A 12,770-nucleotide genomic window follows, 5' to 3' on the forward strand; every position below is an offset into this window, starting at 1 on the left:
TGTCACAAAGCACTGATCCATTGCAGCTGGTTCTACAAACATGAGTTGTTCAACTCAAAGACACATACAGCCACCATCAGGGTATTAAAGCACTTTTGAAATTTTGTAAAATTAAACTATAATGGGTCAGCATATACCGAGTCGAGTGTGTTGATGAATCCACGATACAAAGAAATCAGGCTGTCCTCACAGTGAAGCAAGTGTACCTCAAAATGTATATCATTGTAATATGTAGCATGGAGCAGGGTGATACTTTATGCATTTGTTTTATTTGTTGTACCTAGCTTTGTAAAAGTTATATTTCAATTTGAAAACACCACATTTACATCCTGGTTATTATTATGCTTTGGAAAAAAACATGAAATTATACAACAATATACACAACTAATAGTGGAGCATAGTTAAACTATGCAACACAAATTCGTTAAAGTTAAGTTCGTTTTTTACACGCACGTGCAAAGCGTGCTGACCAATCAAAGCATACTGTGCTACTCGGAAGGGGGGCCTGGTGTGATCCACGTGTAAAGACGTTTTTTGCAGCTTTATAAAAAAGCAACTTTAACTCGAAGGCTAGCAAACTAGCTACCGATGTGCCAAAAACAATAGCGACGTTAACTGTGATGACTAAGTGTTGCTCTTTGTTTTAATTGGTGGGGACGAGAGCCTAGTTATAATATAACAAGCTTAACACTTAAACTCCAATTAGGCTACTTCACTTATTTGATATCACAGAATGCAACACACCTGTCCTGTTTTTGTATAGTTTCCCCTAAAAATGTTGATGCAAGAAGCAGTAAATTACTTTCTAAAATCTTTGGCCACAACTCATTTGCAGTGAGGTGCCTTTGTAACTAAACAAGCTTGGGTGACATTCAAGCACACCAAAATGCCCATGTAAAATTTCAAAAAACAATAAGACTAGGACAATTAACAAGTTTAATTTAACTTAAAATAAAAAAGTTAAAATAGTAAAATGAAAGATTGAGTGCAAATAAAAGTGAAACATAAGGTTAATTTAACATAAAATAGAAAGGTGAAAGTCAATTAAAGATTGAACGCAAATAAAATACTTGAGTAGATACAAAAAAATAGAATGGAAAGAAGTCTTGTTGGTCCGTTATCGTGCCCGCCTCAGATATTTTCCACTATCTTGCTGAACAACTGGAGGTAGCTTGCTCTGATCCTCCCTCAGTGGCATCATCAATTTGTCGGAAGCAGCCGTCGCAGCAGCATCAGACCTCTCAAGGTAGTCCAAAATGTCATCCTCCCTCTGCCGCTTGCGCGACCTTGGGGTGTCAGAGGGTCTGGTGGGCACTCACCGTGGCGTGGGACTGGCTGTCAATGAAGCCGGAGACTGGGAAGGGGAGCTGGTGGGCTGTTGCTGGTCAGGGAGCACTGTTTGGATGGCTCAGTTCACCTGGCCGGCGTACCACCACACCGGCACAATCAATCCCCACAACCGGTGGGTTCACGTCGTGTTTGCCCCCAAGCAGCTGATAGTAAACCACGGTCCTGTCCTTGTCCCTGAAGCACACCATGCTCTGGTTGAGGAGGAATAAAAATAAAAAGACAATGTATGTTACCGACTGCGTCTTGAGCAGTATGCCGTGAATGAACAACACAAACCTCTGGGGTGAAACCCACCTTAATTAAACACAAACATTTCAAGTAACTCTGTTGACGTTTGAATAATATTTTTCTATTTTCGCCTATTTCAATTTCAAAAAGTGCTGTCGGGTTTTTTCTCGAGCAAACAAGTGCAGTAGCAGACTGTCATTTATTGTTTGCTACTTTAGCCTCTTTGGCAAACCAGCTTGAAAACAAACATTTACATTAAATTGCATGCCAAACAAGACCGTCCAATGCCTAAAATGGTGACCGGATTAAAGCAAAAAGTGTATAAAAGCATTTAAAAGAACATTAGAACAACCAACATGGTACAAATGTAATGAAAATACATCTCAACTTACCCTTCACTATGGCCGCAGCAATCTTTGTTTATCGAGTCATCCGGTAAACCTCACTGCACTCGGTCTACTATCAGAATTCCGAGAGATGAAGACAAAAAGGGGGAGTGCCTCCGTAAAATGACCCAAGAAAGTTTGGAGATTTCCCCCCTTCCAACACGGAAGGCTGGTGTCCGAGGCATCTGGATCACACAATTAATGTGACATGATACAAATCTGACCGTTTTTGAAAGACGCTGAAATTGGTTCTGCAGAAAAAAATAGTTTGAGAATAATAAGGGGGTAATTCCAACAAACAGGCATGTAACCCTATTCTAGGAGTACCCCTAGATGCAATTATTTACCTTAAAAAAGCATGATATGGGATCTTTAAGACCAAGTCATTTTTATTTTTATTTTTTATTTTTTCATTATTGGTAATCAAATTACTGCTGACTCACTGTTGCTTCTTTCTTCATTTGCAGAGCAGAAATGTATCAATTTCCCTTGGCGACTTTATATTTCCTAATTTCAAGTTGTGAAATAGAGGACATCCCACAAATGTGGGATGTCTTCATTCTCCGGTGTCAATAAAGCGCTTTATCTTCCGGATATCAAACTGTGATACTGTCGGGAAGTGAGCCTCAGAAACGTGTTATGGGCCTTAATGCTGTCTAAGGAGTTGTGTCCCTCAAGAGACTGAGAGAAACAAAACTAGACACAGAATACGGAAAGTACATAATACAATGGACGTGTATTTTACCAAACATATTTTTACGGGAAGTATATAAAACCTTTGGGAAAAAGCAAAGGCCAAAACAACAAACACAATTCTTAACTTCCTGTCATGTTAACTAGGATTAGTAGGGGGTAATAAATCAAATCAAGCTCATTCTCAATGAACATTCTTTAAACTAATCAAAGAAGTCCACCAAAATACCTTTGAGCTGTAGATCACTAAGCAAACAATGTATGTGAGCTGTAGCTTCCATCTTTAGGCTCACCATTTGCCAATGAGCTTCAGGTAACGCTCACCCACATACACTCACTCACTCCCTCACTATTCACCGTTCTGGAACACAAAGACAAAAAAGTACAATCACCATATTTTGTTGGCCCGCAACAGGGAACAGGTTTTTCTTTTTGGACTCTGTAACAAACGCCAATGTTTTGAAGACAAATGGCTGATGTCGCACGTAGAGGCCCCGCAGCTGAGTGTGACTCATCTCCTGGTGCCTTTGGTGTTGATGAATGCTGCTCTGACTGGCAGTTATTTGGAAATAGCATTATTTGTCTTCAAGTCTTCGTTCGGGGGCTCTGTTTGGTTTATGGGATAGAATTTGTGTATGTGTTTGTGTGCTTTTCTGTGTGTGTTGTGGCGCGCGCGTGTGTACGTACGTGCGCGTGTGTGTGTGTGTTCCAAGACGTGTAGTCTCAAAAAAACAGTGTCGTCTTTCGCCGCCTGTTGACTGGCAGCTATTGCATGACAAAAAATACTCTTACACAGAGTACATCATACCCCCCTTCTCCATTGAGCCACTGACCGGGGTTAAGTCCTTGGTGGGAAGTGGTTGACCCATTTCATTTGACGACTCCATGACAACCCTTCGACCGGTGCGAATAAAGGAAGCTCCTTGTTTATGACTGGAGTCCAACATCAAAGTCGCAGCTGTCTGTCTGGGAAATATTTATTTATTTTTTGCAGATAATTCAATGGAGAAATTGCAATGCTTTAAGGTGAGACTCTGTTTTCAAAAGGAAAGAAGATGCAACAAGCAATGCTCTTAATCCTACGTATACTGACCAAAACTGGTGGAAAAGCTGATGATGTAAAAGGCTCAATTCAATTTTATTTGTATAGCCCTCACCATTACAGTCTCAAAGGGATTAACAGGCCAAATATTTATGACACCCCCCTTTACCCAAGCCCCCACAAGGGCAAGAAAAAACTCCCTTGAATCAGCAAGGAAGAAGTCTTGAGAAGAAACGCATAGTAGGGGATCCCTTCTTCCAGGGATGGTCAAGAGTGCAATGGGGGCCATAATTGACATCCAGGTAAATACATGCACATCAACCATGAGGAAAGTCCAAGCATCTGGTCCAGTCACCGCAATACGTTAGAACAGACAGAATAGTGAATTAGAACGGAAAAGTACATAGTGGAAATGTATACTGCTATTCATTTAGTAACTGTATTAACCGCAGCCATCGCCTGCTGGTTTTACATCTCGAGAAAGAGCAAGGCCACACCACCGTACACAGGGTACAGCGTTATTTTCAGAGGGAGTCTGGTTAATACTCGGTTCTGAAAGGGTTGTTGACATGTGATTTGACATGCAATTTTGCACCACCGTACTTATAGGTACAGCATTTTTTTTAGAGGTAGTCCGGTTAACACTCGGTTCTGAAAGGGTTGTTAACATGCGAATTGACATGCGGTTTAACACGCGGTTTGACGTGCAATTTTGCAATTTAGTAACTGAGTGGTCTTCACATCGCATCTGTATCGTTTTCACACTCCTATGTTCCAAATGCAAGATTGTAGAGGTGCGTTTTAAGCTTTCCTTTGAATAGCTCGACAGAGTCAGCTTCCCTGATCACCGGTGGCAGCCTATTCCATAGGAAGGGGGCTCGATAGGCAAATGATCTCGGTCCAGCCGATTTCTTTTCCACCTTCGGTAGTGAAAGAAGGCCAGCTCCCAAAGACCGGAGGGACCAGTCAAACATGGTTTCGGAACCACGCCCTTAAAACCGTGTGTCGGCCCTGAGTTTGGGGCGAAAACTGTTGTAAGAGGCAAAGGGGTGTGATGAAAGCTGAGGAAAAGAGTGCTAACCCAGGAGGGATCAATGTGCGTTTTTGAACAGAACTTAAAAGAGCCAGAGCCAGTATTTCCCGGTGTAAACATAAATACTTATTAAGGAGATAAGGAGAAAAAGGGGAAGGGAAGCTAAACAGAAAACCCTTTCCGTCTGGTTTCTCGGTCTGGCGCTTTGGCTTCTAGCAGACAATTCACACGGGCAGAGAGAGAGAGAGGTGAATACAAAGCGACTCTGTCAAATGCTGGCCTGTTCTCCCTCTAGGGTGTGGTTGGTAAGAAGACCCTGTGCTGTCCAGGGGCCTCTACTTCCCGTGTCTGGACTGAGTCGAGTTCCCGGTAGCCATCTCTCTGCAAAAGTCAAACTCACCTCAGCCAGCTGCCTTGGTCAGCCTGCGCTCTCCCCTCATAAGCCATTGCATGCAGATCTATCCATTGCAATGCCCCAACCCCATCCCCTTGCACTGGCAAGTTGTGCCCTCCTATTTTCCAGAACTTTTCTTAGCAACAGCCTTGGGCGTGATATCTGGTAGTACTGAACATTTCCTCTACACCACCAAAGTTGGGTGGTCATGTGGATCATCCAGATCCATCACTGTTTTCATTACCCGGTAAATGATGTGTTCTGTAGGAGATTTGTTTTCTGTTTTTTATGATCCTTTTAAGCATGTATAGCCCATCATTTTATGTAGCACATGGTGAAGTTATTATTTGTTAAGTTACTATTCTATATATTTTTTAAAAATGGCTAGCAAGCTCATAGTGAGATAGTTAAAGGGAAATATTAAAAAATTGTCTTCATTTTGTAGTCAAAACGGTTGACTTGATTTTACCGGGTTAAACATGTAAATAACAGTTCTTTTATTTTATTTTGTTAAAGGCAATACTCTTGAGCCTACAGGGTTATCCATAGTCTTGCGAGACCAGTGGTTGCAGAAACCCTTATAAAAGCAGACAAATGTCACCATTCTTTTGTAATCTATAGCCAGGTCACCCCCCTTCCTAACACTGTGACCCTCAGGCCTAAAAAAAAAATTTGTTTGGTTCCGGTTTCCGACCGACCCTGTCAATTTATGTGTGACCCAAATTATTTTATGAGTTTTATAAAAAAAAAAATAAAAAAAAAATTTTTTTTTTTTTATGTAATTACGTTTTGGTACAGCACCTCTATAATTACGTTTTGGTACAGCACCTCCTCATTCTGTACAAGGATGAGCGAATTTTCTTGTTTTTAAATGAAAACAACCTACCTATCATTCGCTGCCGCTGGAAAAAATAAAATAAAAAAATAAAATAAATTCCCTACCTACCCATGACCTCAACTGACAACCAACAGGAACCAAACTTTTTTTTTTTTTAGGCCTCACGGTATGAATTAAAGACGGAATAGCAAGTCTTTCACAAACAAATAGGAAAAGAACAAACACATTACAGGATTTGTCATTGTGTCGTTATGTGTTTCTGTGCACGTGAAAAATATGTTTATTATTGCAACAAGCTTGGCCAGCTTGCACACATACTGCCCCTTTTTACACAGAAACGTACATGGTATGTTATGTTATGTTTGCATTGAATGTATTACTTTTTGTAATCAAGTGAACAAAAGGTAAGGAGGGAGACACCGATGTCCAGGAGTTAAATCAGAAATAAAATGTTCAGAGATTGGGTGGAGTGGTTTTGATTTGATCCTCTTGCTCCCACCTTAACCAATCACTAAGCACCTTTTCAATAGCAGAATCCATAGACTTTTAGAGACTTTCAAGGCATAATGCTTCGCCTACAAGTCGCACCCACAAGACACTGATTAGCTTGATGAAAATGTTGGTTGTTTCCGTTTTTTGTTATATTGTGTCAGAGCGAAGAGTGAAATTTAACGTGAACATTATCTTTTTTTATTTACTCCAACCCCGTCCCTTTTTGACATGTAAGGTGTAAACATCTCAAAAATTAGAAAGAATCAACCATAAAATACAGAAATTCAAGCCACTCTTTGATTTTGGCGATGGTTTGCAATGGATTGTTTCCCCAATTTTGTACATATATTTCAAGCTTGAGTAATACATCTGACCCCCCCCCCCCCCCTCTTCCCATGCTTCACATTTCTCATCTATCATTGTTTCCAAAAAACAGTACAAAATAAAACATCTACATTGTACAATGCCATTATACATATCTGGATTGAGATGCAATTGAGTACGAGTCACCTTGGAGAAAAAGAAAGAGTGAAAGATCCTACAGGAATGGCACCGCAGTTACAAGTGGCATACTTGGCGGAGGAGAAAGGAGAAAAGCACAATGCTACAGAACATCTCAAGTCCTCTCTCACTACTAGTCTCATGCCGGCTTTGACCTCTTGATAAGTATCCTTCAAGTATCCTTCATCCTATTCATAAACCTGGGCTTCTATTTTTTTAAATAACTGCTCAATGTTCTGTTTGTCTGTTAGGTTCTGTTCTATTCTCTGCTGTTTCTCCTGATAAATTAAGTGACTCAATAATTCATAGGGCAGGCAGTTAATTTATTATTTCATGATTGTTGAAATTCTCTTTACATCACGGCAGCCATTGAAAAAATCAAATGCAAACAATCTGGTTATTTTCGGCCACTTTCTATGCCACAGCTTTACAACAAGCTTGTCATTGCGTTGAATTCCGCCAAAATGAAATGTTTGGATGGCGTACCAGCTGCCTGTGTACTCAGTGCGCCTAGCCGGTGAGGCCAGTCTAAGCACTCCTGTTTAGGGGGCGTGGCTCCGGAAGGAGGCCTTAAGGGAGGCGTGGGATTTTATCACTTCGATATTTTTAAAATCTAGCTTACTCGGGCTGGTTTCTCCAAATTGCCTATCCTACCTTTAATTAGATTTTACAGTTATGTCTGTAGTCTTCTTCTCCGAGGGTATAGCCTCTTAAGAATTTATGGCCAAGAGACCTGCTGGAAGAAATATGATTTTGATCTTAGAAAATCTTGGCATGGGTAAATAATTTTTTTCTCTTAAATCCTTACTCCTTAGCTGTGATTGCCCTTTTTTTTAACAATCTTATTGAAAGCCAACAAAACAAGCCAAAACAAGTAAATGTTTGAAATAATTCCCCTCATTTCATATTTTTGTGCGTGTATGTCCCATTCAAATTAGTAGGTCGTCAAAATCAATATATAATTCCGTCCAATAAATACAATTATTGGATGGATATTGTAATGGTACATTTAAACACCATCCTTCTAGAGTTGCACAATTTAGCAACTAACTTCATGCTTAGTCATTTAACACTATGTAGATAGCTCTGTGGGAAATACAGACCATGTAACGGGTCTGACGAAATCAGACGCAGTTTGGTAAGTGTTATTGAAAGGAATGGGGTCAAGGGAGGTGTTGCGTAAAGTATATCAACAGGAGCCCCGCCCCACATCTATCAAGGCGTCCAAATACAGGAAGCAACGTTTTAGAAACCCCAGATTTCTGATGTTTTATAATATACAATATAACTCACTTGTGGTTATAATTCTCTATAGAGGCCTCTGTAACTCTTGCCCACTTCTGCCTTATAATTAAAGGTAAAGCGATGATGTTTAATTTTTTACCATCAAATTCTAGGTCAACTTGTCATTGTGCACGGATTTCAACTACTGTACAAGAATCACAGACCAACAGGTTTTGATTATATTTCATAAAACCTTTTGTGTTAAACGCAGGACCCATCGAGCTTAATCTTAATCCCTTACTATAATCTCCTTTTCCACCAGAGGGATAGACGGATTGAGCAGAAAAAAATAGATCGATAGGAAAACGACAGAATTAAACATTAGCAGACTAGAAACGGACAGGAATTGCTTTACATAGGGGGAAAAGGTAGACACCAATAATGTGTGGCCGGGGTGGATAAGGCAATTAGTAAAGTGAAACGTGTGTTGCCAGGGACAGGGAGTAGAGCGACGAGCGAGCCACCGAGCGAGACGGAGACAAACGATGGCTGCAAGGCTGTGGAGGAAGAACAAAACAAAAGCGGATCATTCTTACCTGGGGACCAGCTGCATGAGCTTCCGTCATAAAGCAACGCTGTAAACTCTAAACTGTACTATGGCGCTAAATCCAACACATATGCCCTTAGATTTATCCGCAGGTAAATCAGAACCGCTGGATTTCTGTTGGCTGCTTGAGGGCAGACAGGAATGAAATATGCAACCCAGGAATAGTTCAGGTCAGACATTTTGTGTGTGTGTGTGTGTGTGTGTGTGTGTGTGTGTGTGTGTGTGTGTGTGTGTGTGTGTGTGTGTGTGTGTGTGTGGGGGGGGGGGGGGGGGTGTGGGTGGGTGGGTGGGTGGGTGGGTGTGAACTAGAGAGGAAGGGAGAGAAACCCTGAGACTTAAATCTCATATACATGGCTGTTAGAGATGATGAAGTAACTCTTCAAATTAAAGGATGGAGAAGAGAGAAGGAGAAAACTATTTCTCATGCTGGATTTATCCCCAGGATACTCGCTGCTATGATGCTATGGTTCCCCTGACGGTGAAGAAGGTTACCCTAAACGATGCTGCGACAAATGCTTGTGTGTGACAATGTGTTTGAGCTGCTCATGTTTTTGTGCATTTGTATTGTGTGTGTGTTAGTTGGTTTGCATGGATTATCGCTGGCATGTGTATGGTTGTGGGTTGAAGATAGTTGAAGCCCTATGTATAGTGATGGTACTTTGATTTAATCTTACCTTTCTTAAGTCCTATGGTGTGTTACCCACAAACAGATACTAATATAATACAGTATAGCACCAAGAGATGATGCAACATCTGTTAGTGTAATGATCTTCCACGCCAGAGGAGGGAGCTGCTCAACAAACCATTGAACATAAGGGTAAAACTGGACACAAGGGCAAAACTGTTGATACAACCATCATCAATGTCATGCCTAAAATACACTAGCTTGGGCAACCTCCATAATACATTGGCACTATCAAAGTCACTTCATTTTGGGTCATCTGCCACTTGGCCAAGATGTCAACCCGCCAACAGATTGTAAGCCAATAACAGTTTAGCAACGAACAACGGCAGAATGCATTTTAACCATTGGTTACACTGTGAAATCTTCTTCTTCTGCCTAATGTACCTATTGTAAGTTGCTTTGGATAAAAGGGTAAATGCCCTAAATTACTTGGACCTTTAAGACTGGTTCAACCGGTACCGCAATGATGACCACAACCGCATCTGTTTCATCAAATCATTGAATTAGATCTAATAGTGGGAGAAGGCTTGTGAGAGGTAAACTGAAGTTAGGATTCACATACATTTCCTACTATTGGAATGAGAGGCTATAGGAGTGGGACTGTGTTTTGCGTGCTGCAGACGCTGCTGGACTTGCGTCAACTGTGGAACCAACATGATGCGTGAAGAAGGGTGTGAGTTGTTGAACCAATTAGTTGCTAATATACATTAACTGTTTGAACTGGAGATCACACACACACACACACACACACACACACACACACACACACACACACACACGTTAGACAAAATCCCTCGTCCATTGCCATCTCACACTGCAATTGCAACCCTTTACTTATACATGGCTTTACAAATGCCTGTGGATTTGTCCTTGCATGCTAATTGTAAGCACATTGCCTCCGCTCATTGGTTGTCTTGCATAATGTAAATGGTTATAAAGGACCTGATTGACGTGTTGATTGAGGCTTGATTTAAATACCTTGTTGAATAAAGAAAATGAAGGTCTTAAATTATTCAATGACCACAATCAAATGATTATACAGGGGTCAAACAATCTGTAGGGATGCATTGTTATACTTTTCATACAGTGATTCCCATTTTTGGAATTTGAGATTTCTCTGTATGGTTTAAGATGGATTCGGATACACCAAAGTTACACACAACATTACCCTGTTATAAAGCACTGCAGCTGCACTAATGCAACCTCAAGGACAATGAGTTAGTGTTATCGCTTTCCTACCGTTCCATCAATTTAATATCAATAGTGCTGTCTTGAGGGTCTCTACAGCACTGGAGGAGAGTCACTTGTGGTCTGCAAGTGTATCAATATTTTCGTGCACCCTGTGTGTAGAGGGTGCTCATTTCCCTGGCCACAAATCAATGGATTTACCACCGTTTGTGTGCGTGTCTGCCTGCCTCAGACCACTTGTCATTCTGGGTCTCTGCCTTTCATTTCCACGCCACCCGGGTTCCCTGGAGATATCAGAGTGGCACAGTGGGAATGAAACCTGGGGTGGGGAGAGATATGTAGTGTGTGAGTGTGTGCGTGTGTTTGTCAGTGTGTTTATGGCAACCAACCGGCAGTTAACTTCAGTCACTTAATGGGCTTATCCAAATGATCAATGGAAATCGTGGCTCATGAAGATAAACCATTTATGACCTCCTCTTCCCACCACCCAGCGCAACCACCACCACCACAACCACCACCCACCACCACCTACCATCACCATCCACCAGCATCACCCAGAAATAAATAAATATTTAATATTATGATATTATGATGTGATAATATTATATAAAATGGATTTCTATTCCCCAAAATACTTACACATTGTTTCACTGATAAGCATTGTTCTAATTTAAGCCCTTCCGCTGTGATCCAACCGTATCTTTCTTTCTCTCTCTCTCTCACTCTCTCTGCTTTTCCATCTTAATGAACTTGTTTATGAATGCCGCGTCTAGTGTGAGAGGTTTGTCTGACTCCCGAGTTGTTTGCATGTGAATTATGGAGCAATTATGTCCTGTGAGATGGTCAATAGCATCAATTGGAGTGTTGTTCTTTCATGTTGCAGGCGACGCAAGCCATTACTTTAGGAGCTATTCAATTATGAAGCTATTAGCCCAAAGACTGGTCATTTATTGTTTGTGCTGAAATCACTTCCAAATGTTTGCAATATGCATCTCTAATGGCTTGAAATCCCAGTGAAATATTTGCAAGATTGAATGTTTCAATTTTAACTATTTGTGTCAAAAGTGCAGCACAGAGTTATGAGCATAAGGGAAAGTACAACAATAGTCCATATGATGATCCACAGTCTCAAAAGATTCGACGTTGTTTTCGCTAAATCAACATTTATACTGACTCAGGATATACTTAACAAGTTTGTGTCTGACGTCCGTTTGGCCGGTTGACACTGTCCTAGAGTGTGCATCTGCCTCTTTGAGGTTGTTTGCTTTACTAAGATGAGTACTTTCAATGCCCTTCAAGTGACTGCTAGGTGGTTATCTGAGTTGCGTGTCATAAGCATGGCTAATAACACTGAGGGCCCTATTTTAACGGTCTGAAACGCAAGTGGGAAGCGCAAAGCGCAAGTAGCTTTGTGGGCGGTTCTACGGCGCTATCGCTATTTTACAGGCGGATAAATGACGCTTGCGCCACGGCGCAAGTGTCAAAAGGGTTGGTCTGAAGCAGCCTAATTACCCGTAGGTGTGGTTTGGGCGTAACGTGCAACAAACCAATGAGAGTGCCAGCTCCCATCCCCTTTAAGGGCCATGAGCGCATTTGAATCGGACGAGTTGATATTTTGACAGCGCGACTGCAGTCTCCGATGTGACAGATGCACATGAATTTCAAACTGCAAATGGCTTAGTTTATTGCCAAATAATATGGCCTAATTCACACATGGAATAAGGGGTTTTCTTCCACAACTTCAGAAATACTGAGTCCTCAAATACATTTCGGCAAAGAAAACGTATGATAGGCTATTTAACATATGATATGCGGTAACTGTGGTTCTATTTAATGATATACGCAATACATTATAAACATTGTTTCTTATGAGTATTGTATGCTATCCTAATATGCATGTGTCCCCGCGGTAATAGACATTGCCATTGATTGTATTATGCGTTACGTGTTTAGTTTTCCCAAGTGAAGGAGTTCAAGTACCTCTTGTTCGCGAGTGAGGGAACTATGGAGCGTGAGATTGGCCGGAGAATCGGAGCAGCGGGGGCGGTATTGCGTTCGCTTTACCGCACCGTTGTTACGAAATGAGAGCTGAGCCGCAAGGCAAAGCTC

At 41.3% G+C, this 12,770-nt stretch overlaps 1 long non-coding RNA gene across 2 annotated transcripts; it reads right to left on the reverse strand.

Annotated features, from left to right (window-relative positions):
* Nucleotides 1-247: 247 nt before the first annotated feature.
* LOC115554986 (uncharacterized) lies at nucleotides 248-8,967 on the reverse strand. 2 transcript variants are annotated; one of them, XR_003978801.1, is made up of 4 exons: nucleotides 8,778-8,967; nucleotides 2,951-3,018; nucleotides 1,971-2,037; nucleotides 248-1,541 (listed from the first exon to the last, which is right to left on the reverse strand). It is a non-coding gene; the product is annotated as an uncharacterized LOC115554986 (long non-coding RNA). The 2 variants fall into 2 exon arrangements; XR_003978802.1 differs by lacking the exon at nucleotides 2,951-3,018.
* Between the last annotated feature and the right edge of the window lie 3,803 nt (nucleotides 8,968-12,770).

Source organism: Gadus morhua, chromosome 12, assembly GCF_902167405.1.
Source record: "Gadus morhua chromosome 12, gadMor3.0, whole genome shotgun sequence".
NCBI classification, from domain to species: Eukaryota; Metazoa; Chordata; class Actinopteri; order Gadiformes; family Gadidae; genus Gadus; species Gadus morhua.